Below are 26977 nucleotides of genomic sequence, written 5' to 3'. Positions count from 1 at the left end.
ATATGCATCTGTTAAAGGTATTATTGAAAGTTACACCCTGCCACCCTCGATACTCCAGGGTTTAAGACACAGACATCCTATCCACCCCTGAACTATCCCATTATAAACAGGAGGCAGTTCATGAGAATAAAACTGGCCAATCACAGGTCTGCAGAGAAATCCTTTTAGATTTCAGAGAGTGAGCGATGTCCAACTTCAAAGCCACAGTCAACCAGAGTGTACCATTATTAGATTATTTTGATGTACAAGATCATCAAAGGATCAAATTACCTGTGTCTTCTGTTGCCTTCATTTTTGCTATGCCATAGCCCAAGGGTGGATATAATGTCAGTAGATAGTAACCCCTGGAGTATTGAGGATACAACTCTGCAGGATCATTAATTTTGTAAACTTAGATTAAAATATGGTGGTACAAAATATATTTCATATTAAGATAATTTAAGATAACTAATAACAGATTTCTATGAAGTGGCACACATGCTTTTGAGAGCAACATTGAACATGCAACCATTGATAGTGGGGTTTTTATTCAGTTTTTATAATGGTAAAATTACTGCCATAACCTTTATTCTCTTCTTGAGAATAAATTATTAATAAATAGATTTAACACACATATTCTAATAATTTTATTTGCTCAAAGTTTTCAATTTTGCAGAGTGCAGCACTGCAGGACAAAAGCACTCACAGTCTGACCTGCAAACACAAGAGTTTCTTCAATATTCTGATTATTCTCTAGATGCAAAAATATATTTTGAGATTAATGAAATATCATTTAAATTTCTTGTCATAATTTTCCATTCAGCTTTAAGTGTTCAACAGTTTCTAGTGGATATAATGACAGTGAAAATAACCTCTGGAGTATCAAGGATGCAGTCTCCCATGTTATGAATATGTCATTGTTCTGTAGTAGAAGGGGAAATATACATGGCTAGTAAGAGGCTGAACTGAATACATCTACCACCTCAGTTAAGGTTCACTGATCTGGACCTGGACCATCCAAAAACACACAATCATTTTTATTACAATAAAAAGAATAGTGATGATGCATTTGTGTTTCTTCAGATGTGAAAAGGTAACAAGACATTCAAACCTAATACAGGTGAAGATCTGATTTAATGTAAAGTATTTACATGTAACATGTGTATATACAAAAAAGTCTGGAGTTATTCTTGTTTTATTGCACTGTTTAAATATTAGAGTTAAATTCTATCTTTTTTACCTCATTTAATAAATATGTTATTCACAAATAAATTTTGTTATAGGTTGACTGCTTTTGCAATCTTAAGATTTAGTGGTAACTATTTTATCAAACAGCTGCAATGATATCAAAAGTCAAGTTCTGACATCTTATTCTTAATCTCTGTTAAATCTTAAAATCTTTGAAAAGAGAGTATGAAATTGCACAAAATATTAAATAAATGAAAAGCCTGAATGTAACTAGAATGACTGTTTGTTTCAATGTTAGCATATTAAAGCTTTGATCATACTCTATTGCTTTCTTATCGAAATCCAAAAAGGAAGGGATTGATCATTACATGTATTTTGCCTTATGTTTGTTTACAGATTTACATGGAGAAAACTGAATATACAGTATATTATTTGGTTTGTTAATAAAATTGAATATTTAATCTCAAATAAATCCATCAGTATTTCAAATTCAATAAATGTTATTGACTCATAGATATTAGACATTGGCCTATGGCTGTCAAGAAAAAGCTTTATCCTCTCCAATTTGTATAATTGTGGTTTTCTTTTTCATTGCTGCTCACAAGAAACATTTGAATGGATCATCAAATAGACAACCAGAAGACTGATTTCTCTTCTTAAAACATTTGAAGTGTCATCATAATTGTCCCAAGTAAACCAAATAAGATTCATGTATATTTACATGTACATACATTCTATATACATGGTACATGTATAAATATTTAATGTTTCATAAAATGAAAGGAAGACAAGTAGATTTCTTCAAATATCTACTGAAGTAATACTCCCTCTCATTCTACAGAGTACTCTTAATGTGAAACTCATGTGTAACTCACCAGAGCAAACTTAGTACACTTTACTTATACTGACTAAAGTAGACCTAGTGCATTAGCAATCTGTTTCTATTTGCAAAGAAATGTTCATCATATTTAAATTGACTGTGTTGTCAAAACATGTACTTAATGTTTCTGGTGTTAAATAGGTATTAAATATACCGGACATGTACATTATGTATAATTTTAATGTGCATACGTATACATGTACATTGCCTCCCGTAATGTAGGGGGCCTACAAGTGTACGTGTTGTACATGTACTTTTGATCAATGAATTTATTATTTTTATTTCAATGGCGGTAACTACAGACACAGAGATTGGTCCACAATTATTTCTCAATAATCTTTCATATATAAACTGTCAGTATAATCAGGTTTCATAATTCATATGGAAAATTGAGGATTTTTAACATTTTTCAATCTGCGTTCCGTACAAACAGCTGACAAATGGATGATCAGAGTGTGTAATATAACATTGCATTGAAGCGACGAGTTACCCTTATATTTCATCTTTGACTGTTTCATAAATAAGAAAATAGTATAAAAATACCTTATTCAAGCACTTATTATCTTATCATGAGTTGTCACGCCGATATTTACACCAAAAACAACGCGTTTCGTCGTGTTGACATCGGTAACAAATGTGTCAGGTAATAGACAGGAAGTGCCGTTTTTGTCAGGTGTTCCTTACGTCATTACAAAATATGCCGCTTACATCACCTATGAGAGGCGAGGTCTCGTTCCAGACAATTGAGTTTCTCTTGGAATGTTCGAATCTCATTGTGAACAGAGCTTCCACTTCAAAACTTCGGATCATTGACGCGGTCCAGACCCAAACTTACGTCACTGATAGACTGAGTAAGATTTGTTAACTCAGTCATAGTAGTTTTCCGAAACTTCTCGAAAGAATGCGTTTTGGAAGAAACTATATGTAACCTATCAGCAAAGGACTTCGGAGCTGCACCGTTATTAATGTCTTCCGCCACCATATTGTATCACATAACATATAGTTGTAGTGTTAGTAGCATTAGTGTATAATAGTGGCGGTGTGTGACCTTAGTTAATTTAGTACAAGTAGAGTTATCACCCTTGGCGGAAGTCTCGCTCTCGTTGTATATTAACCATGTGCGTTTGGATAAAGTTGTTTACCGAAGATTGTCTGGCGTATGTCATCTTTTATACTGGCGTGGTGGCAGCGGTTATCCTACCTACGTCTCAAGGACATTATTAATGAGCAAAGGAAATTATTAAACGACAATTTCGCCACGCTAAAAGCCGCTAAGATAGTCATAGTTCGTGCTAAAACGGTTGTAATCGGTAACATAAACATTGTATATACGCGTGAATAACACATCATTCACACAGTCATGGCCGTAAATAGGGCCCCAAAACAATGGCCCCTCACAAAACAGGAAACAATTACATCATTTGAAGCATGGAGACAGAATCTCCAGTACACATTGTCCCTTGACAGGAGCTTTGCTCCATTTCTCGTTGAAGGTGTCACGTGGGGAAGGAAAAGCAAGGACAATCCGTTGCGGGGTATGGTTGACGACGCCAATCCTATCCCTGAAGCAAATCGCCTATCAGCAGCACAAAAGGTAACTCACCTTGAGCTTATTCTCGGACAGATAGCTAATTTTTGCCTGGTTATATCAAGAAATACTATCGTTTCAAACTCCATATCAATGATGACAATTTGGCAATCTATCCGAATGCACTATGGGTTTCAGTCAACAGGTCACACTTTTTGGACTTCAATAACATCTACCTTGAGCCTGGCGAGCGACCTTTTTCAACGATTGAATAGTTTTATAGAAGACAACCTGTTGCGTTCTGATGGAAACATTTGGCATAATGGGGGAAATCCCGGAGGCAGATGAAGAAATGTCGCCTACTGTGGAAAACATAATTGTTCTCACCTGGTTCAGACTAATCCACAAAGACCTACCAGCCCTTGTTAAACAGCGCTATGGCATAGTTTTACGTTCGCAATCACTCACAACCCTAAAACTTGAAATATCGCAAGCCCTCAATAGATGAAATTCACGCAACAGCAGAATCCAAGGTACTACGGACAGTATTTAGAAACAAACCAAATCCTAGACCTCCAAACACAGTGCACCGTACCACGTCATTCCCTCCGAAACGCCCAAACAAAGTGTGCGCTCTTTGTAAACAAGCAGGACGCGCCAACACTAACCATTTCCTGAGTGCGTGCAAATTCCTCCCCGAAGAGGATCGCCGCTTTATGACAAGAGCTCGTCAAGCGTACGCTGAAGACACATACGAATATGATCGTGACTGTGTTGAGGATGAGGATAATGAGTATGAGATCAGCACTAAGAGCGACACAGGCCTCGCCTATAATCAACGTGCAATAACGATAGCCCGCCGCGTGAGTACTGAGCAGTCACCCCACATGAAAGTATTCCACCAACATAGTTCCATTCAAATCATTTTCGACACTGGTGCCGAAGTTAACATGATAAAAACACCTGTCGCCAAACAAACAGACACGGCCATCAAAAAGAGCAACCAAACTGCCTTTCAAGCGGATGGAGTTACCTCACTTAATGTAGTTGGGGAAACCCATATCACCGTGACAAGGGATGGCCTAGACTTACATCTCGAGGCCTTAGTTGTAGATGACATAGAAGTAGATGTTCTGGCAGGTATGCCTTTCATGATTATTAATGACATATCAGTGAGACCATCAAAGAAGAAAATCACAATAGGTGAGTCAATCATTGTTCAATATGGGCTACTACCTGTTGAAAAGACCCAAGGCACCAATCATCGAGTCAGAGCTCAGGTTTTGAGAGTTGGAACAGCTTTAACAGTCGTTGGCCAGGGTCATACTTAGAAATTGGCATCCCTGAAGATTTGCCGCCTTAAAGTAGCCTTAGAACTGCGTACTGACAACACCATTCCCTCTCGGACTTGGCCACGCCCTGCTATCGTGGTGGCAGTCGGCGGTATGATTAGTATACCCAACAACACTTTAGAACCACAAATGCTCCGAAAACATGAACATATCTGTCAAGTCAGCTCTACAGTGATCAAACACACCAGCACCACTTCTGATCCGCCTATAGACGTTCATCGCGACAAACTTGTAACCAGCGCGTATAACACAGACTCCGTACAACTTGATCCCGACAATATCTTACCAGATAATATTATACAAGCATTCCGCAACAAGCTTCATCTTTTTCACAATCTCTTTGACCCTAACTTCAGAGGATATAACGGTGCTGCAGGGAAGTTTGAGACACATATCAACATGGGCCCTGTCCAATCTCCCCAAAGAAAAGGCAGAATCCCCCAATAATCGCGCGATAAGCTTGTCATCTTGCAACAAAAGTTTGATGAGTTAGAGAAACAAGGAGTGTTTAGTAAACCCGAGGACATTGGTGTCACTGTAGAATACCTAAACCCTTCTTTTCTTGTCAAAAAGTCCAACGTTGGATTCCGACTAGTGACAGCATTTTAGGACGTCGGGCGTTACAGCAAACTGCAACCGTCATTGATGCCAGACGTCGACTCCACACTACGCACTATTGCTCAGTGGAAGTATATTATAGTAACTGACCTCACAAGTGCATTTTATCAAGTTCCTCTCTCAAAGGCATCCATGAAGTATTGCGGTGTAGCGACACCATTTCGAGGTGTTCGTGTGTATAGACGGTATCGTAGCCAAATTAGCGGACGATCTATACTGCGGTGGAGACACACCAGAATAGCTACTGGGGAACTGGTCATGGAATGCTTACAACGCTGTAACCTTCGCTTATCCTCCTCGAAAAACGTTGTTTATCCTCGGTCCACCACCATACTTGGATGGATATGGTCACAAGGACACATTTCGGCTAGTCCCCACAGGGTTGTCGTGTTAGCAACCTGTAAGCGACCAGAGTGTGTTACCTTAGTTAATTTAGTACAAGTAGAGTTTTCGCCCTTGGCGGAAGTCTCGCTCTCTTTAAAGTTGTTTACCGAAAACTGTCTGGCGTATGTCATCTATTATACTGGCGTTCCGTAAACACCTTGTCGATTGTTTTACATGGTGTTTTAACATCAGAGACTAATTTCTCAATATCGGATTCAACACTTACTGATCACGTATAACCGAGTCCAGGCGGGTAATGATGTTGTCTTTCAACTCGTACATTTGCTTACGTAGTAGTGCGATTTCGGCGCGTATCGTGTCTAAATAGTACTACAATCACATGAGGGTTTGAAAATAGAACTGTCTGTATGTTTATGTGAGAATACTTAATTGATTTCTTCGTCATAATCACCGTTCAGAAATTGCTGGTTTGACCTCTGTTGCTATTGCTGGCTATACCTTCCATGGCAGACCAGAGATTTACATGGTTTTGTACTCACAATAGAACTTTACTCTCGTGCTCTGATGAGCCTTAAAGCATGTTTTTTAGGATAATTTTAGCACGATGGAGCGTAGCATAGCTCCATCGTAGCTTATCGCATGTGAACAGGATATCTCAAGTTATACATCATTAACAACAATGAACTTTGGCAGAGACATGTAGGTATAGATAAGGACGGAACTGATAAAATTGACGACAAACACACCCTCTGTTATATATTTTTAAACGACGAGAAACGCAATGCATTATGGGAAACATATATGGTTGACAGTACCACTTCATACTAAATAAATATAATTTAAGAAAAGATTAAGGCAATTAAGAGATATTCACTATTTTTCTATTCTTAAAGATGTTACTCAAAGTCTCATGACATCATAATTACCTGTGTTGAATATTCTTTATTCTCCTTATATTGTCACAAGCAGGGGCGTTTGTTTGTTTGTTTGTTTGTTTGATTAATTAACGTCCTATTAACAGCTAAGGTTATGTAAGGACAATGCGGTGTGTTGCGTGTATGTTGTTGGAGGTGCGTGTTTTGGGAGACTGCGGTATATTCATGTTGTGTCATCTTGTATAGCGGAACTGTTGCCCATTTTATAGTGCTATATCACTGAAGCACGCCGCCGAAGACACCAAGCAACACACCCCACCCGGTCACATTATACTGACAACGGGTGAACCAGTCGTCCCACTCCATGTATGCTGAGCGCTAAGCAGGAGCAGAAACTACCACTTTTACAGACTTTGGTGTGTCTCGGCCAGGGGACGGAACCCAGAGCCTTCCTCACAGGGGCGAACGCTCAACTCGAGGCCAAAAGTGAGGCGGTGCCAAGGGAGGCATTAGGAAAGGTAAAGTCGGTTAGGAAAAGAGAAAAGATAATATCCTAAATTTAGTCGCCTTTTACGATAATGCAATAGGGGCAGCAGGTACAACTCTAACGCCCTACCTGCAGGGCCAAGCAGGGGCGTAGCTAGGGTTAAAACAATATGGATGCAATGACATAATTATGTTTTTTTTCTTTGTGCCGAATAGGGACACCCCTTCTAGTATGGATCCTATCTGCTGTAGCGATTTTCAGGTATTCGGAGATTAAATTACGTATTATTTGAACATATACTTAGTATGAAATCGGATAATTCCAAGTTAAAACGATTGGATTATTCTAAATGGAAACGCCACCATTTCCAGGTAAATTCAATTGAACTCGGAATATGCATGATATGTATGTATCAATGAGAAATCGATTCACAATTTTAAAATTTTGTAATAGCGATGTCTCAAAAAAGGGTGCATATGTCAGTTACAAGTATGGACCTATACTTTGTTGAGGTTAATACTACCAAGGCAGTATAACACCATATTAACCGAATCAAGGTCCCTAATTCACATTAGATATGGTATCTTCAAACAGGTGCATTACTTAAAAGGAAAAAAACCCGATGGCCATAGGACAACACCATATTGAACTCAACAATGGGACAGTGAAAATAGTTCATAATTATCATATTAACTCGAAGTCTTTAAAATAGGCAACACAGAGTCAATATGCTGTATCTACCTCCAAATGACAATGTATTAGGCAATGATAAAAGTGGAAAATCAGAGCATAGATAATATATATACAATTATGACCCTCTGTGGAGGGATACATCAAGAATTGTCTCGAGTGAAAATAACTCGTTTAATGGAGACAATTCTAGATGTATCCCGACACATAGGGACATATTTATTTTATCATACCGAACAAAATTCAAATGAATTCATTAATATATTATTTGTCTGGTTAAAGAATTCATAAAGATGTTTCCAACACCGGAAATGAACGTCGTCTGCAACGTCAGCCAACAATGGCAACGCCGTTGCTTATTTTTTGCAATCTGACGAATTTAGTAACGTTATTGGGAAATATCTTTATGAGTTCTTTAGCCAGACAAATAACAAATTTATGAATTCATTTGAATTTTGTTCGGTATAATAAAATAAATATATTTTATATCTATTTTCCTATGTGATCACTCGTTTTATATCTAATTACATGTGTGATCACTCGTTTATATGTAATTACCTGTTTGATCACTCGTTTTATATGTAATTACCTATGTGATCACTCGTTTTATATGTAATTACCTGTGTGATCACTCGTTTTATATGTAATTACCTGTTTGATCACTCGTTTTATATGTAATTACCTATGTGATCACTCGTTTTATATGTAATTACCTGTGTGACCACTCGTTTTATATGTAATTACCTGTGTGATCACTCGTTTTATATCTAATTACCTGTGTGATCACTCGTTTTATATGTAATTACCTGTGTGATCACTCGTTTTATATGTAATTACCTGTGTGATCACTCGTTTTATATGTAATTACCTGTGTGATCACTCGTTTTATATGTAATTACCTGTGTGATCACTCGTTTTATATGTAATTACCTGTGTGATTACTCGTTTTATATGCAATTACCTGTGTGATCACTCGTTTTATATGTAATTACCTGTGTGATCACTCGTTTTATATGTAATTACCTGTGTGATCACTCGTTTTATATGTTATTACCTGTGTGATCACTCGTTTTATATGCAATTACCTGTGTGATCACTCGTTTTATATCTAATTACCTGTGTGATCACTCGTTTTATATATAATTACCTGTGTGATCACTCGTTTTATATATAATTACCTGTGTGATCACTCGTTTTATATCTAATTACCTGTTTGATCACTCGTTTTATATATAATTACCTGTGTGATCACTCGTTTTATATATAATTACCTGTGTGATCACTCGTTTTATATCTAATTACCTGTTTGATCACTCGTTTTACATATAATTACCTGTGTGATCACTCGTTTTACATATAATTACCTGTGTGATCACTCGTTTTATATGTAATTACCTGTGTGATCACTCGTTTTACATGTAATTACCTGTGTGATCACTCGTTTTACATGTAATTACCTGTGTGATCACTCGTTTTATATGTAATTACCTGTGTGATCACTCGTTTTATATGTAATTACCTGTGTGATCACTCGTTTTATATATAATTACCTGTGTGATCACTCGTTTTACATATAATTACCTGCGTGATCTTCGAAAAGCCAAATCATTTGTCCAGTGTTTATATAAAATCTATAAAAAAATAGTTGTCTGATAAGTATGAATATTCGCAAAATTGACAAAACTAGTGTTCTCTTTAAGAAAATAATAATATCACACAGTCAACTAATATTTTACAAAACAAAAAACAAAAAACCATCGAAAATAGTCTTTATAAAATAACAGGATTTACACTAAAGTATATATTGTTCATTATCTAGCCATGTATTTAGAAATTGGTCTCAATATCACTAATAATCGTGCATATGCTGTGTCTTAAATATTTACCGTCGTGCATAACGATGGTATGTATTTATCGATAATGTGTATAAAAGTCATCGATCTGTTCTGTATTTGCATTTTTAGCCCACCATCATCAACCATCTTCGTTTTTGATAGTTAAAGTTTGTTTCCGCTTTTTCTCAGAAAGTACTGCATGAAGGGATCTTTCTCAAATTTCATATGTAGGTTCCCCCTAGAGCACTAGTTGTGCATATTGCATTTTGGGACCAATCGGAAGAAATCTGTCTCAAATTTCATCTGCAGGGCTTTAGTTGTGCATAATGGAAAACGCGGTCTTGCCTTCTTGATCACCTGTCTATTCCTGATCAGGTTTACTACAGTGTTAATTATTGCACGAAAAATTTCAAAAATGTTCTCTTTGAAGGATCTATGTTGACATAGGAAATTGTTATCTTTTATCTTTATCAGTTTTTATGGTCGTATCATGTTTAATAAACAGGTAAACAGACTTTTCTGGAAAAAAGGATGTACACTATATATATATATAATTAAAAAAAAAAAAAAAAAAAAAAAATCAGCGAAAGGATGCACATAACAAATATATCAATTATCAAATAATATTGAATTTCTAACTTCATTAGCCTTGTGAACAAAGATAGCTAAATTTTTAACAATGCTACTATTTTCTGAAGTCAAGAGATCTATAAATTTAGTCATATTAGGCCTCAACCAAAATTTCTTTTTTAACAGTTTTGATCTAATATCTACATAAATAGGACATTCCAAGATAAAATGATATTCATCTTCAATTTTTGCACAATTAAAACAATATCTCAAATCGACTGGAATTGGATTAGGCTTGTGCCACCGACCTGTTTCTATGTACAATCTATGTGATGATGTTCTAATCTTCGTTAGAGCTTTTCTATATTTTTCAATATTTACAGTATCGAGATAACTCTTATATCCAAATTCATTTGTAAACAATAAATAACATCTTGCCCTTGGCGAATCTACCAGCTCACTATGCCAGTTTTGTATAAAAATATCTTTAACTCTAGTTTGGAATAACTCTAAAAATACCTTTTCGTTTCCAACTTGTTGTTCTAACCAAACATAACCAAAACCATACGTACATAATAATTGTTTTACTAATTTTGCCCAGTTAATTATTCTATATGATTCAGCTTGTTGATAAAGTTCATCATAGACTGACTTCACCAATACATTTTTCTTATGATGGACAATCTGTAGCCAATACTTAATTATCTTAAAATATCTCTTGAGTTTTAGTGGCAAACATCCTAATTCTCCGTAAATAAAGTTGTTCTGTGTCGAAGTTTTCACTCCAAGCAGTCTTTTACAAAACCTTAAATGAACCTTTTCTACTGCCAACCCAGAGTGAAAACCCCACACTTCACACCCATAACTCATTACGGGACATACTATTTTTTCAAATAAATTATATGCATGTTTAGGTGAAAGGTTAATAAATTTTTGCAATTGTTTTTCCAGCTGAAAAAGTGATTTATTTCCTTGTCCTGCTAGAGTTAATTGGGCATCGGAAAATGACCCACTGGATGAGAGTACTATGCCCAAAAAATGAAAACTTTTTAACTATCTGCACCTCCTCCTCAACCAAATAGAATTTTAAATCTTCTGGTAATCGACCACCGTTTCTGAAAATCATGACCTTGGTTTTCTCAACATTTACTTTTAATTTCCATCTATCACAATAACCGTGCAGAATATCCAGACCCTTTTGTAATCCAGTACTAGTGCAGGCCATCAAAGTGATGTCATCTGCATAAAGTAATATAAATAATTTCACAAAATTTATTGACACCCCTTTAAAGCCTTTTAAAATTAGCTCTTCTTCAAGATCATTTACATACATTGCAAAAAGAAATGGGGACAAACTTTCCCCTTGTTTTACCCCGGTTACACATTCGTACTCATCAGAAAGTTCATTATTAACTTTCACCCTAGCTTTAACTGATTGATACATTGACTTGACAATATCAAACATCTTACCTCGAATTCCCAATTTCGATAACTTTAACTATAAGTTTTCCCTCACAACATAATCAAAGGCCTTCGAAAAATCAATAAAAGTACAATACAAAGTTTCTCTATTATTAATAAAACATGATATTATGCCATGTAAAATAAAAATGTTATCAATCGTACTATGACCAGCTCTAAAACCGGCCTGGGCTTCTACATAAACACTGTATTTTTCGGCCCAGGTAGTTAACCTATTATTCAAAAAACCGTGCAGAATATCCAGACCCTTTTGTAATCCAGTACTAGTGCAGGCCATCAAAGTGATGTCATCTGCATAAAGTAATATAAATAATTTCACAAAATTTATTGACACCCCTTCAAAGCCTTTTAAAATTAGCTCTTCTTCAAGATCATTTACATACATTGCAAAAAGAAATGGGGACAAACTTTCCCCTTGTTTTACCCCGGTTACACATTCGTACTCATCAGAAAGTTCATTATTAACTTTCACCCTAGCTTTAACTGATTGATACATTGACTTGACAATATCAAACATCTTACCTCGAATTCCCAATTTCGATAACTTTAACTATAAGTTTTCCCTCACAACATAATCAAAGGCCTTCGAAAAATCAATAAAAGTACAATACAAAGTTTCTCTATTATTAATAAAACATGATATTATGCCATGTAAAATAAAAATGTTATCAATCGTACTATGACCAGCTCTAAAACCGGCCTGGGCTTCTACATAAACACTGTATTTTTCGGCCCAGGTAGTTAACCTATTATTCAAAATTTTCGTAAAAAGCTTACCAACCACACTTAATAAAGTAACACCTCTATAATTACGAACATCTGATTTGCTTCCCTTTTTATGAATGGGTATCACGCAACTCTCTGACCAAATAGTGGGGAATTCCCCCTTTCTAAAAATAGCATTGAATAACGCTTCGGGGTATGGGGTAAGCTCGTTTATCACCAAATCAAGCCCTGCACTTTTCCCGTTTTTAAGCCGACTTAAAGCATCTGTGATTTCCTTTTGGTCTATGTTTTGATTTAGTTCATTAAACATTACTTGCAATTCACTATTTTAGTACCTATCAACATAATTTACTACATCTTCGTCGGGTGTAAAAAAAAGGGTCGTCCGGATTATTAATTGAACTGAAAAAATTCGCAAACTCGTCGGCATCAATGTTGATATTGTTATTTGCAGATGATGACTCTTTTAACAACGACCAATATTTTTTGGGATTGCTAGTTCTAAAATTCACTAATTTTGAAGTTTTATCAGCGTCGTAACTTAAACGACATTTCCTTGCTTCCTTTTTAAACTCATTTCTTGCTTTCACCATGTTAACTCGATTCTCATTAGTACTCTCTCTCCTGTATAGATTTAATTTTTCAAAAAATACTGACCTGATTTCCTCACACTTTTTACTATACCAGGGAATAGTATACTTCCTGCTATTACCTGTACTTATGACCTCACCGTGCGACCTAACTCGACTGACTTTTGACATAATTGGATCCGCTGCTTTACACAGAGCTTCATTAATTTTTTTTTAAATTTAATTATTTAAGTTACTGGTTTCTACTCCGACATTTTCAATTAAAGTTGTCATTTCGGACAACAGTAGTTGACAATCCTCGCCAAGCAAATTTTGAATATACGCGTCACACATTTCCGGTTTCCATTTGTAATATTTTGAATACATTTCATTTGACTGCAGATTGCTCACATTTTCGGTATCAGTTTGTAACGAGAACGAAATAGTCACATGATCACTGTATATGTTTGGTTGGCCAACCTGAAAATTAGTAAACAAAGGGAAAATACTCTGTGTTGACAACACATAATCAACTAGACTTTTTCCTCGCTCATTTATAGAAGTAAAATTGCCAATTCCAGCGTCGTTTCCAAATCTACCATTCAAAATCCTTAACCTTGACCTTTTACAGATATTAATGAGTTTGTGACCGTTTTCATTCGTACTAGCTATATCTAATGAGTGACGAGGTATATTTATATCTGTAATGTAATCTTCACCCAAAGGAACATAATCATTTTCATCAACTTCTATGTAATCTTGACACTTGCTAGTCCTAGCATTCATGTCACCTACAACTATAAAATCTATGGGATCTACATTATTATTCAATATATTTAAATAATGATCGTTTAATCGGTCAAGAGTATCCGCATTCGTCAGCGCTCTTCTACCAGAATTAACAGGCAGTACGTAACATAAACATAGGAAAATATCTCTCTCAAAACCAAAGTAATCTTTTGAAAGTTGCATAATGATAATATCATCAGAATCCTTGTTAACAATTTTGATACCCTGTGAGATTGTATCTCTTACATATACAATAAGGCCACCAGAGTCTCTTTTAGTATTTTTAACATATTCAGTTCTATGCAAGGGAAAACATGTAAAATTTTCAACCTCAATATCCCGCAATGGAGACGTCCACGTCTCGGTAAACAAAAGAATGTCATTAACATCAATAAGTTTTTTAAAGAAATCGCTGTTCAGTTTTTACTTCTTTTAGTAACTAACCCTTGACAGTTCAGGTAAACAAGTCTAATGCTGTCCTTACCCGCGTCCGTGTACGTGCAACCTTCGCTAACCTAGTCACTGTCCGAGTCTCCGCCCCTTGCCGCTTACATTGGCTCGCTTCGCTGCCTTCCGGACCAATCAGTAGACGCCCGTCTCTGTAGAATTTTGTCCCATTCACGTAACGCGTTCTTGACTTCCTTGCCCTTCACGATCAGCTTAGCTGGAAAAACTATCTTTGCGTCTTCATTATTCCTTCTTGCCGTCCTTAGATCCTTCAGCAGTTTCTTACGCGCGGTTTGAACTTTCTTTGGGTAGTCTCTACCAATCCCGAAACCTGTATCTTTGAGGCATTTCACTTCAGACATAATTTTTTAGTGTCGGTATAGTCACGGAAACCCGCGATTAGTGGGCGTGGTTTAACCTGTCCATCATTTTCTCCACGTGCTCGGCCGGGATTCCCTACACGATGAACATGTCTTCACCTTCACTGATATTCAGCTTTGTTTTAATAAAGTTTTTAACAACATCTATTCCCCTTTCACCTGCTGAATACGGAATACCGTAAAACAACAAATTGTTGCGACGACTTCTTGCCTCCAAATCAATTGCTCTATATTCCAGATATTTCATTCTGTCTTCTAAACTATCAATATTTTCCTGTATGCTTTCATGTCCTCTACGGCTATATCAACTTGTTTACTGACCTTGTTCAGGGCGACTTCAATACCATCGAGCTTCATAAGCTTTCCCATCATAACACTCAGTTTCTCATCTACAGACATAGATTCAAACTTTGATAAGTCCAGACCAGTGTCCACTTTACTGCCCCCTGTACTGTGCCGTTGCCGTTTTGAGGTGACCTTGACGAACTCGTCGTGGCCATTTTGATCTTCGTCGCTTGATGTGTCCTAGCCTTATACAGAAAATCCACATTTCCTTGCTCTAGAACTGTTCAAAGCACCTCTACCGCTACTTCCTCCTCTCGTTCGACAACCTCTTCTTCCAACAGTCATTTTTTTTAGCAAATTTAAGCCACTTTAGCACCATAGATTAGCAATATTTCACCAGAGGTAATTTAACGTGTGACCACTGTCGTGTCACGTGTCATATGTAAATTAATTATTTGGAACAGATCTCCATCGGATATTTGTAGAGATTTCCCCCATGAGCTCATTTGATGGCATACATGGCTGTATTCAAAACAGAATAAGTCGATCCTTTATCCAACAAATTGTTCATATACAGCGCGACATGTAAGGGACTGGCGGGTAGGGCGGGAAATCCGTGTGAAGATATAAAAGTTTCCCATCGCTTGAAAGCACCATACTATTTACAGTTAGTGTTGTCGCTTTTGCTCAGCAAAATACGATCGGCCATACTCGTGGATAGAATGTCCAGAGAAGACCCCTCCTTCACTCCGGAACCTTGGACAGCATTCTGGACGGCCTGACGAAGTCCTAAGCCTGTCGGTGAAAAACATCAACGCCAGTAAAAAAATCTATCTTAGCGCGATCATGGCGAATGCCAATACTACGGTGGCTGATTTATGCCATTTCGTCTTTTCGTCTTTTCGCCCCGAAAAGACGAAAACTAAATATCTTAATTCTCGTCTTTTCGTCTTTTCGCCCCGAAAAGACGAAAATTAACAAATTTAAATTTCGTCTTTTCGCGGCGAAAAGACGAAAAGACGAAAAGTCAAACACGAAAAGACGAAAGTGAAGCACGCTAATTAGCGCCTTTAATTTTCGTCTTTTCGCCTTCAAAAATCTCGTCTTTTCGTCTTTTCGCCCCGAAAAGACGAAAATTACAAACCTTAAATTTCGTCTTTTCGTCTTTTCGCCCCGAAAAGACGAAATTTAACAAACCTTAATTTTCGTCTTTTCGTCTTTTCGCCCCGAAAAGACGAAATTTAACAAACTTTAATTTTCGTCTTGTCGTCTTTTCGCCCCGAAAAGACGAAAATTAACAAATCTTAATTTTCGTCTTTTCGTTTTTTCGTCATTTCGCCTTTTCGCCCCGAAAAAAAATACAAATTACAGATATACTTTGTCATCTATCATATACGACGGAGATTATAATGTAATTTCTAATGTACAATTATGATGAAGACCATGTCATGTATGTAGTCAAAATGTCTTTTCAAATAATACACAGTACATTGTACCTACTGTTTGACTGTTATAATTTACTGTATTTGAGCAATTTCTTGGTACAAGTCCTTCCTTTAAACTCAAAGTCTTCACGAGTTGTCTTTCATAAATTATTTTGTTAACAAGTTTATCCGTGGTTCAAACGCTTTCAAATATTACCCGCCGACAACTTTTTTTTTTCCAGTTGTGTAGGGGAGGCAACTCCTGTAAGTGCTATGTTTAGCATCTTAAGTTCATTATGGTCCTAACATATACACAGCAATGTTTTGATAAGCGTAATTGCTAAAGAGTGCGATTAGAACACAAAAATAAGATATTAATGAATTTTAAAAAATGTATCAATCACGCTCAAGGATTTGCGGAATGATGAATCTGTTAGTGGCACGTGGCATATGCCACGTGTGAGAAATCTACGTAACTGCTGTAAACAAACAGGTTGACTTCTGTTTTAAAACTTCTAATCTTAGTTATTGATGACGATACTTGTAATACTATCAATTTAATAAATCGATTGTTATCATAAACTACTTTGATGCTTCCAAATTGAACAATTAAGTCAATATTAAGATAAAAAGATTTCAAAATGACTTCCACACCGGACCGATAGGCGAAAAGACGAAAAGACGAAAATTAAGGTTTGTTAATTTTCGTCTTTTCGGGGCGAAAAGACGAAAAGACGAAAAGACGAAATTTAAGGTTTGTTAATTTTCGTCTTTTCGGGGCGAAAAGACGAAAACACGAAAATTAAGGTTTGTTAAATTTCGTCTTTTCGGGGCGAAAAGACGAAATTTAAGGTTTGTTAATTTTCGTCTTTTCGGGGCGAAAAGACGAAAAGACGAAAATTAAGGTTTGTTAAATTTCGTCTTTTCGCCCCGAAAAGACGAAAAGACGAAATTTAAGGTTTGTTAATTTTCGTCTTTTCGGGGCGAAAAGACGAAATTTAAGGTTTGTTAATTTTCGTCTTTTCGGGGCGAAAAGACGAAAAGACGAAAATTAAGGTTTGTTAAATTTCGTCTTTTCGCCCCGAAAAGACGAAAAGACGAAATTTAAGGTTTGTTAATTTTCGTCTTTTCGCCCCGAAAAGGCGAAAAGACGAGAATCAAAGTCGCTAATTGGCGTGTATCACTTTCGTCTTTTCGTGTTTGACTTTTCGTCTTTTCGTCTTTTCGCCGCGAAAAGACGAAATTTAAATTTGTTAAATTTCGTCTTTTCGGGGCGAAAAGACGAAAAGACGAAAATTAAGGTTTCTTAATTCTCGTCTATTCGGGGCGAAAAGACGAAAAGACGAAAAGACGAAATGGCACAAATCAGCCACCGTACAATACGGATGACCCAAAACATCCGTTATTACCTCTACCCCTCATCGTAACGTTACTGTTAGATAGCAAACGATGATCTCTCACATACCCCTGAAAACCACCCTGTTTACAAATAATAGGCCAAAATGGCGCTGACTTCCATGCAGGAACTACCAGAGTGCCATACCCGTTTTCGTTCCCCATTTTTTCGATAATCTTACAGACCAACCTAGGAGGCGGGACTAACCAATTGTTGTCCGTGCCCCAGAAAACAGAAAAAGCGTCAATTGCCTCTGTACCCGTACACCACCATCTAGAATTGAACCGTAAACATTTACGATTGCAATCTGTCGCAAACCTGTCCACTACGTGTGGACCCCATAAATCTTCACATAATTCAAACACCCAGTGTTGAACTGACCAATCATCACAGTCCATACACCTACTGAGATAATCAGCGGCCCCGTTTACGGACCTAGGTATCCATTGAGCACTGAGACTTACCTGTCTGGATTCGCAAAAACTATTAAGTTCATGTGCAATTTTTTGTAAATTTTCTACCCTGCTGCCTACGTTCACAATAGAACAAACGTTTTGTTGTCTAGCAGTAACTTTACGTTTTTACCTTTTACCTGATCAACTGTGCTGTACAATACCCTTTTTGCAGCCTCGAGCTCCCTCCATGTTGAGCTGAGTGACATTTCGTTTTCATTCCACGTACCTACCACATTTGTAGTTTGATTCAATAGATCACTGTTCACCGCCTCCCTATTGGAAGACTTACCTGAAACCTCATCAGCTACAAAATCTACTGTAGACAGACCTACGCTTGATATACAATCGCCCGTCAGAGGGCTACCTTCACATGAGGACGAGCACCTGCTGTCCAGTAGAGCAACAGTGACAGGAATGTTACCCGGAAAATTCCAATGCTCGTAAGGGATATCGATACAGGAGGAAACAAAACCTCCAAAACCAACACCAGAAGCATCGGTGCACACTACCGCGGTGCATGTACGGGTTTCCTTCAGTCTGTATTTAACAACCAAAACTCTATCTCAACTCTATCTCATCTAGAGCTTCCAGCTCGCTCTGGATAGTAAACAGTTGTACAACTCACGTGTACTCAGTCTGGCCTGACAGCCAATCACAGTCTGCATTGAAATAATCCTACCCTCGATACCCGCTATGTACCTGGCACTGAACAATAATTTCAGTTCAAAATATTTTATTGTATATATAAATTATACACAATGGGATTAGGTAACAGGCAGTGCCTATATCAACCCTTTCCCTCTTCCAGTAATGTACAACATGTTTTAAATACAATTTAAACATCAAATTACAATTTAATTAGTATACACATCCTTGCACTCTCTCACACACATCCTCACGTTCCTATCCTTAGAATTATATTAATGAATCAGGGAGCATTTAAATTTGAGTAAAGATAATAAATTAAATGGGAAGATGTATAAATAATTTGCAATTAAATGTGCTTATTAATTAATAGTTAAATATATGTCTGAATATATCATCATTTAAGTTATATCACAACAGTCTTTTTGTTTGTATTATATATTTAGACACATTATCTAGGATATATTTGTTATCATCATCAGAAAGTAGAAGACTACCTTTAGTTAGAATGTCAGCTGAGATATAGCCAATTCTGTTAAGATCAAGTACAAAAAAATGTCTACAGAAATTAAAAAGTGGGCAAGAGAAGAAAAAATAGTTAATGACTTCAGTTTGATTACCACAATCACATTGAGCACTGTCAATTAAATTATCACTAAATCTATCATAATTAAGTTTACTAACTCCTTGTCGGAGTTGACACAGTACTATGTTAATAGATCGGGGGGAACAATATGTAAAACCCACACTAACAACAGACAGAGTTGAAGTGAGTTTATCAACTTTATTTTTAAATATTGATATAGATTGTGAATTAATAATATGTTAATCTAACTGATTCCATACGTTCATTGTGCTAGGAAAAAAGCTATTTTTATAACAGTTAGTACGTGCGAACGGGACATTAAAATATCCATGAGCACGCAATCTATAATTGTTGGACATTAAAATATCTATGGGCACGCAATCTATAATTGTTGGACATTAAAATATCTATGGGCACACAATCTATAATTGTTGTTATTGTTGTTTATATAAGGTGAAATTATTTCATATAGATAGTCAGGAGTCATGCGGTTGATAATTTTATATAGTTGGATCAAACAGTGTTTGTTTCTTCTATTAATTAGAGAGTCAATAATTGTTTCAGAGTATAGTTTATAATGAGATGTACCTCTCCTCATACCGGTGATTATTCTAAGTGCTTCGATCTGTATTTTTTCAATTTCATTGGAGAGATACATTGTACAATTGTTCCATACTATATCAGCGTATTCCAAAATAGGTCGTATAAAACTTTTATATATAATTTCGAGGGATTTGCGATCAATTTTATGCTTAAGCATTCGAAGTATATTTAATCTTTGATAGGCTTTGTTTTGAATATAATGAATATGGTTATCCCATGTTCCTGTTTTATTAAAGTTTAAGCCCAGGTGCCTATGGCAGTCATGTTCATTAATGATAAAATTATTAAATATGACATCAGGATGATTAAGATTCCTTCTTGTAACATTGAGACCTACTGTTTTATTAGCATTAAAATTAATTTGCCATGTTTTAGCCCATTCATTTATTGAGTTGAGGTCATCATTTAGCTGATCAGCTGCAGTGACTGGGTCATTATCAATAATAACATATAGTGATGTGTCATCTGCAAATAACTTAATGTTTGAAAAAACTTCATTTGTAATATCATTTATAAATAACAAAAAGAGGAATGGCCCCAAGACTGAGCCTTGGGGTACACCAGCTGATATATGTTTGAAAGAAGAACTATAACCTTCTAACACTACTCTTTGAGATCTATCAGTTAGATAACTTTCAAACCAATTATAGACATTATCAGATATTCCGTATTTTCTAAGTTTATATAGGAGGCCTTTATGCCAAACGGTGTCAAAGGCTTTACTAATATCTAAAAATACAAATCTAATATCTTTACCATTATCAAGGTTTTTTGTTATTGTATCATAAATGGATAAAAGTTGATTGACTGTCGAATCGCCTCGCTGAAACCCTGATTGGTGTTTACTTATGACCTGATGTTTAGTGATGAAATTAAAGACATATTTAAAAATAATTTTTTCTATAATCTTGGAGAATACTTAGGTTATTGGCCTGTAATTAGTTGTATTGGAGGCATCACCTTTACCTTTATAAATAGCTGTAACATTTGATCTCTTCCAAGTAATAGGAATGCTGCCAGTAGTAATAGTTTTATTAAAAAGAATATTTAAGGGTCTAATTATGGAAGGGCATATATATTTTATAAATTTGGGGGCTATTCCATCTGGACCAGCTGGTTTATTTTTATTAATGTTTTGAATCTGGTCTATAATGTCAGTGTCAGTAATTGTAATATCAGACAGTTTTACATGACTAAGGGGAGGTAAATCTTGTTGATGAGTATCATCTATATAGTTAGATATTGAGGTGAAAAAATTATTAAAGGCATCAGCTTTCTCTAATGGATGGATTAAAATTTTATTATTAACTTTTAAAGGTGGTGACTTTTTAACTTTATTATTTAGTGAAGAAATTGATTTGGTTATTCTCCACCACTTACCTGGAGGGATGGATTTATCAATTAGAGAGTTTTGTAGTTTAGTAATATAAGCAGTTTTAGCTTTTCTTATAAGATCGATAGATTTATTCCGAATTTCCCTAAATGCTTCCCAGTCCTGAACTTGATTTCTATTACATGCTTTCCTGTGAATTCTATTTTTTTTTTCCTAAGACATAGCCTAATTTCATTAGTTATCCACGGTTTATCAGATGGGCGAACTGTAACGGTTTTGCAAGGAATATATTTGTCAATAACATCATTAAGAATTTGAAGAAATTTTTCATTTATGTCATTAACATCATTTGAATGGCCAATTAGAGTGTCCCAGTCTATTAATTGTAATTAGTTATTAATGAAATCCCAGTTGGCACTTTCAAATTGATAAAAAAAAAATTTGTAAGATTTTTCACGCAGTGTTTTGAAAACAAGATTTAAAAGAATAGTACAGTGGTCACTACAAGTTGGAGGTAGTACCTCAGTGTTACTAACAATGTTAGATTTGTTTGTAAAAAAATATATCAATACTTTTGGCAGATGTGTCAGTTATGCGTGTTGGTGTTTGGATTAGGCTGTCTAGTTGGTATTTTGTTAAAATAGTGTGAAGATGTGAATTGTTGGGGAGTCTCATCATGTCCTGATTGATGTCACCAGTAATTAGATTTATTCTATAAGGAATAAATCAATTTATAAACGGGACAGCTTATGGGCTACTTAGGTGTTGAATTTTATATCTCGGTATATTCCGGATTGGTGTTGCCGTGACATAATTTACAATGACCCGGAAGTTGGAAGTTTTTTGAGCGGGCATGCGTAAACGTCCTTTCTTGTCACGGCTCTGAGAAAAGAATTCATAAGAAATTCTCACGTCTTAGAAAAAAGTAAGTAATCCAATATTCACATGAAATACGGCGTTAAAATTATGGATTAGGCATAAGAAGTAGTTGTATTATGTTTAACAGTTATTCATTTTAATTGATGTCGTGAATATATGACGATTTAAATGGATTGAGTTTGTTGAGACGAAAACTGTGATTCGACCACGCCGGTCGAATCAATGTTTGGAATTTCTAGTCATTACTTGCTAATTTGAACTCTAGGCTTAATTAGCAATGATGGTATATATAGTATATGGTAAAGTCATCGTATTTATTTATAAAAAATAAATAAATAAATAAATGTCATAATATACCATGCATGTTGTTTCAAGTTATACATGTGTTGCAGGGGTGTTGGTTAATACAAGAAACACTGATCAACCATGCAAGTTCTTTTATTCCATATATCGACGGATATTTAAATATTATGACGCACCCTGTAACAATATTAAAACACTAGTTTAGAGAATGAAATACACATACATAATATGGCTAATGAAAGTATAACCATCTGACATACATTACTGATAATACTTATTACATTATATATGATAGGTACGTACATATTACATACGAACAGTTATATAATTATCTTAACGAACAGGTTGATATATCACACTGTTTATGGATTTCAATATACAAAAGATATAATGTAAGAGTGTATACACTATCTATTAGAACATTACGTATATAACATAACGGTTAACTATTTGTACAATAAAACATATCTCACCTGTGTGTGACACAGGGCGCTTTGCCTGGGGCACGAACTCGATACAACTTGTATGTGCCGATACCATATAAAATATTGGTTCGAATAGATCTAACAAGGACAAAACAAGAACATTCTATTACATAAGTTAAAAGATATACAAGGGTTACGTTATCGAATAAATAACGTGATAATGGCAGTCAGGTGAGTACGCCTGATGGCCGATTACATATTTCTGAATATACTGAATAATTTATAAAATATAATAAATATATACGTAGATCGTTTTATATTAACGTGGAATGAAATCAGTGGTCAGAGAAATAGTGCCAAAATGAATTAAGGGGATATGTATGGTTAATACTTACATGCAGGCTTCTAAAAGATGCTACTGGCTAGTTCTAGTCTGTTTGTCTAATTTCAAAATGTCTGTTGTATCGCGTGCAGAATCGGTCAACTGTCACGTGTCTAAGTGACCAGTGTGACGTCAAAGGGGCACATATAAAGGGTATTAGTAAATCGTATAACACATAACTAAAATACTATAATATATTCTTAATTAAAACTATGAATACAAGTATGTGACTATCCAGGACGTACACTCTGAAAATGAAATATATTATTATACTATGTATAAATACATTGTAACTATACTAAGATAAAGTTTATACAATATTAACAAATATAATATTGACGTCATAAAAATGACCCTGCTACATCCTCCTCTGGTTTCAAGAAGGTCGTCCTCGACTTCCTAAAAATAGAAGCTTGAAAACCTATGATTGATTCAAAATACAAGTATTGTCTACGAACTGGAATAGAAATAAATTAATTATACATGCACAAGATAGTCACAAGGAATGTCCAAGAATAATAATTATCACTCCACTATGGGAACGTATACTAAGCACTGAAAGGAAACGATTAAAAACAAAAGACATAATGCATCAATAAGTTATAGGATAAAAGTGCGCACAAGTAATAAAGTAATTCACTACGGTATCATCTGTCCGGTGGTAGTCTACGTTGATTTTCTTACTATTTCAAGGATTGTCGTAGCTACGTCATTTCTTCTGTCTCGCAAAACTGGCGAATCGGAATGCTGCAATGAAAAGTTGACTGTTCTAGTCCACTCTGGTACAGCTTCCTGGCGTGCACAACAGAATTCACTTCCTCGCATCCAATGTGGGAGTGTCCTATCGCGGAATGACCTTCTTCGTGCAGGTGAAGAATTCTGCTCCTCGGAATGCGTAGATTCACTTTCTGTTTCTTCTGTGCCTTGCTGTTCTGATGCAGAGTCTTCTAGGGCGTCCCCATGCTCTGTCTCATTGCCGTCGACGGAGTTAGTCTCTTCAGTATTCTCCATGTCATCGGAAATTACTTCTGACTCGTCTTCTGGTGTCTGGACCAGGTACACTTCTTCCGATGACACACTGCTAGATTCGTCTGGCAAGATATCCTTGTTCCGTGTTACGTCAGCGTTAGCTCTGGCGTCAGGAGTCGGGTTACGAGCCTTCCTTCTAGGTGCAGGCACAGGTTTTGGGCGTAGATAACCAATGGGTAAGAGGTGGTTTCGATGAAGTGTCCGAACTCGTCCGGTTCCATCTTCCTTCTTCACCACATACACCGGGATGTCCTTATTGAGCTGGTCCGACACGATATATGGATCTTCTTCCCACTTGTCTGACAGCTTGTGCTTACCATCGAACGCTAGAATCCGTACAAGCACTCTGTCACCAATCTCGGGAACTCCACCTCTTACTCTCTTGTTGTAGTTGTCCTCTTGATGGTCTTGGGCTGAGGTAATGTGTCTTGCTGCAGAATCATATGCATTCCTTAACCGTTGTCTAAGGTCTTTCACATAGCGGGTAAGAGGAACTGCATCCTTCGACGATCCAATCCCAAAGGCTATGTCGACTGGTAGCCGTGGCTCACGTCCAAACATAAGGAAGTACGGAGACTGCCCTGTGGTGTCCTGCTTAGTGCAGTTATATGCGTGGACTAGTGCTGCGACATGGGCTTTCCAGTTCCGCTTTTGGTCCTTCTCCAATGTTCCGAGCATTCCCAGGAGAGTTCTGTTGAAGCGCTCACATAATCCATTACCCATTGGATGATAGCTGGTGGTGTGAGATTTGGCGATGCCGGTGATGTTACACAGCTCCTTCAACAAGTTACTCTCGAAGTTCGGACCCTGATCCGTGTGTATCTGTTTAGGAAGGCCATAATTGACAACGAAGTTGTTAAAGAAGGTTTCCGCAGTTGTTTTCGCAAGTTGGTTTTTCGTGGGAGCGGCGACAGCATAGCGCGTGAAATGGTCGGTCATGACGAGGATGTGACTCATCCCTCCGGCTGATGTCTCTAAAGTCAGAAAGTCCAGGCACACCATTTCAAGCGGCTGACTTGACTTGATGCTTACTACTGGTGCTCTTCCTGGAGTGGCTTTCCTGAGTACACATCGCTGACACCTCATCCTGGTATATGAAGCATATCGTGGTGTTGTAGTCGCTGAGAATCTCCTCCATCAGGCGCTGGTAAGTAGCTGGTGAATTTGCTAAAGGGCATACGCACGTACTCGTAAAATCCGAGGGGGCCTACGGTAAACGCTGTGCGTTCCTTGTGATTGTCATGAATCTCAACTTGATGATATCCAGACTTCATGTCGACAACAGTAAAGAACTTGTTACCAGCAAGTGAATCCAATATTTCCTCGATCCTTGAGAGAGCATAGGCGTCTTTTACTGTTCTCTGGTTTAGTTGGCGATAGTCGACACACATTCTTAATGATCCATCATTCTTCCTGACAAGAACGATGTTTGAGGACCAAGGAGAACGAGATCTTCTTATTACTCCTGCTGCCAGCAAATGTTGTAGATGATCTCGCACTTCCTTTAACATCAGTGGTGGAATTCTCCTATAGGACTGCTTGAATGGCGTGGGATCCGTCAGCTCAATTCGATGGGCATAGATGTCTGTGTGGCCCAGGTCCTCATCAGATGTGGCAAATATCGGCCTAAACTGTCGTATCAGATCCTTACCTTCAGCAATCTGATCTTCTGTAAGTCCGTCTGTGCAGATCTCTACCAAATCTAATGGGTCATCTCCATTGGACGGAAGATCATCAAGATCCTCAACAGAGACCGGCTGTAATTCGCATAGGATGGAGCTTGGTTGCAAGGTGACTGTCCTCGTTGAGATATTGGAGATAGTTATGTCCACAGGTCCGGTGTTCTTGTACTTGTACGCTACCATGGTAGGAGCTATGTCCAAGTCGGTGGGTACCATAGAGTGGCATATGGGCTGAACTCAGGCACAGACAGGTGGGTATGGTGTCTCCTTGTCCAAGAAACCTTGCAAGACCGTCTCGCTGTTGGGTCCTATGGTGATGGGCGAGTGGCCTGCTAACTTCACTATGGCTAGCTGTCCGTTCTTCTTCATTCTCTCTGAATGCTAAATACCACGTTCTTCTTCATTCTCTGAATGCTAAATACCACGGTGTCGTCAATGGAGCCATGTGGAGAAAAGTAGTTCCATGCTTCTGTCGTGTTTGTTGCATAAGGATGTTCATTACATTGGTGCCCAATAGAATCGGTATATTGCTGTTGTATTTGCTCGCAGGAACGACTAAGAATAATGCCTTCACCGTGTTAGCTTCTGTTCCTGAAAGGCCTGTGACAGACGTCTCGATCTCCACTGTTCCATCATAGAGAAGTAATTGTCCATCGGCACAGTCCACTTTGAGGATAGAGTCCAGTGGTTTAATAGGTAAATGGCTAAGACAATCCTCCCAGAATGTATGGCTGACAGTAGAAACGGTGGATCCTGTGTCTAACAGCGCTGTAGCAGTGTGACCTTCCACAGTAACAGAAGCCTCGGTTG

At 37.0% G+C, this 26977-nt stretch overlaps 1 protein-coding gene across 1 annotated transcript in view; it reads right to left on the bottom strand.

Moving 5' to 3' along the window:
• LOC138316048 (uncharacterized) overlaps positions 1 to 26977 on the bottom strand; it is a 100328-nt gene that overhangs the window by 45954 nt on the left and 27397 nt on the right. The gene's annotated exons all lie outside the window — the stretch shown is intronic.

The sequence above is a fragment of the Argopecten irradians genome, chromosome 2, assembly GCF_041381155.1.
Source record: "Argopecten irradians isolate NY chromosome 2, Ai_NY, whole genome shotgun sequence".
Lineage (NCBI taxonomy): Eukaryota > Metazoa > Mollusca > Bivalvia > Pectinida > Pectinidae > Argopecten > Argopecten irradians.
This window is presented reverse-complemented; position numbering and strand designations above follow the sequence as displayed.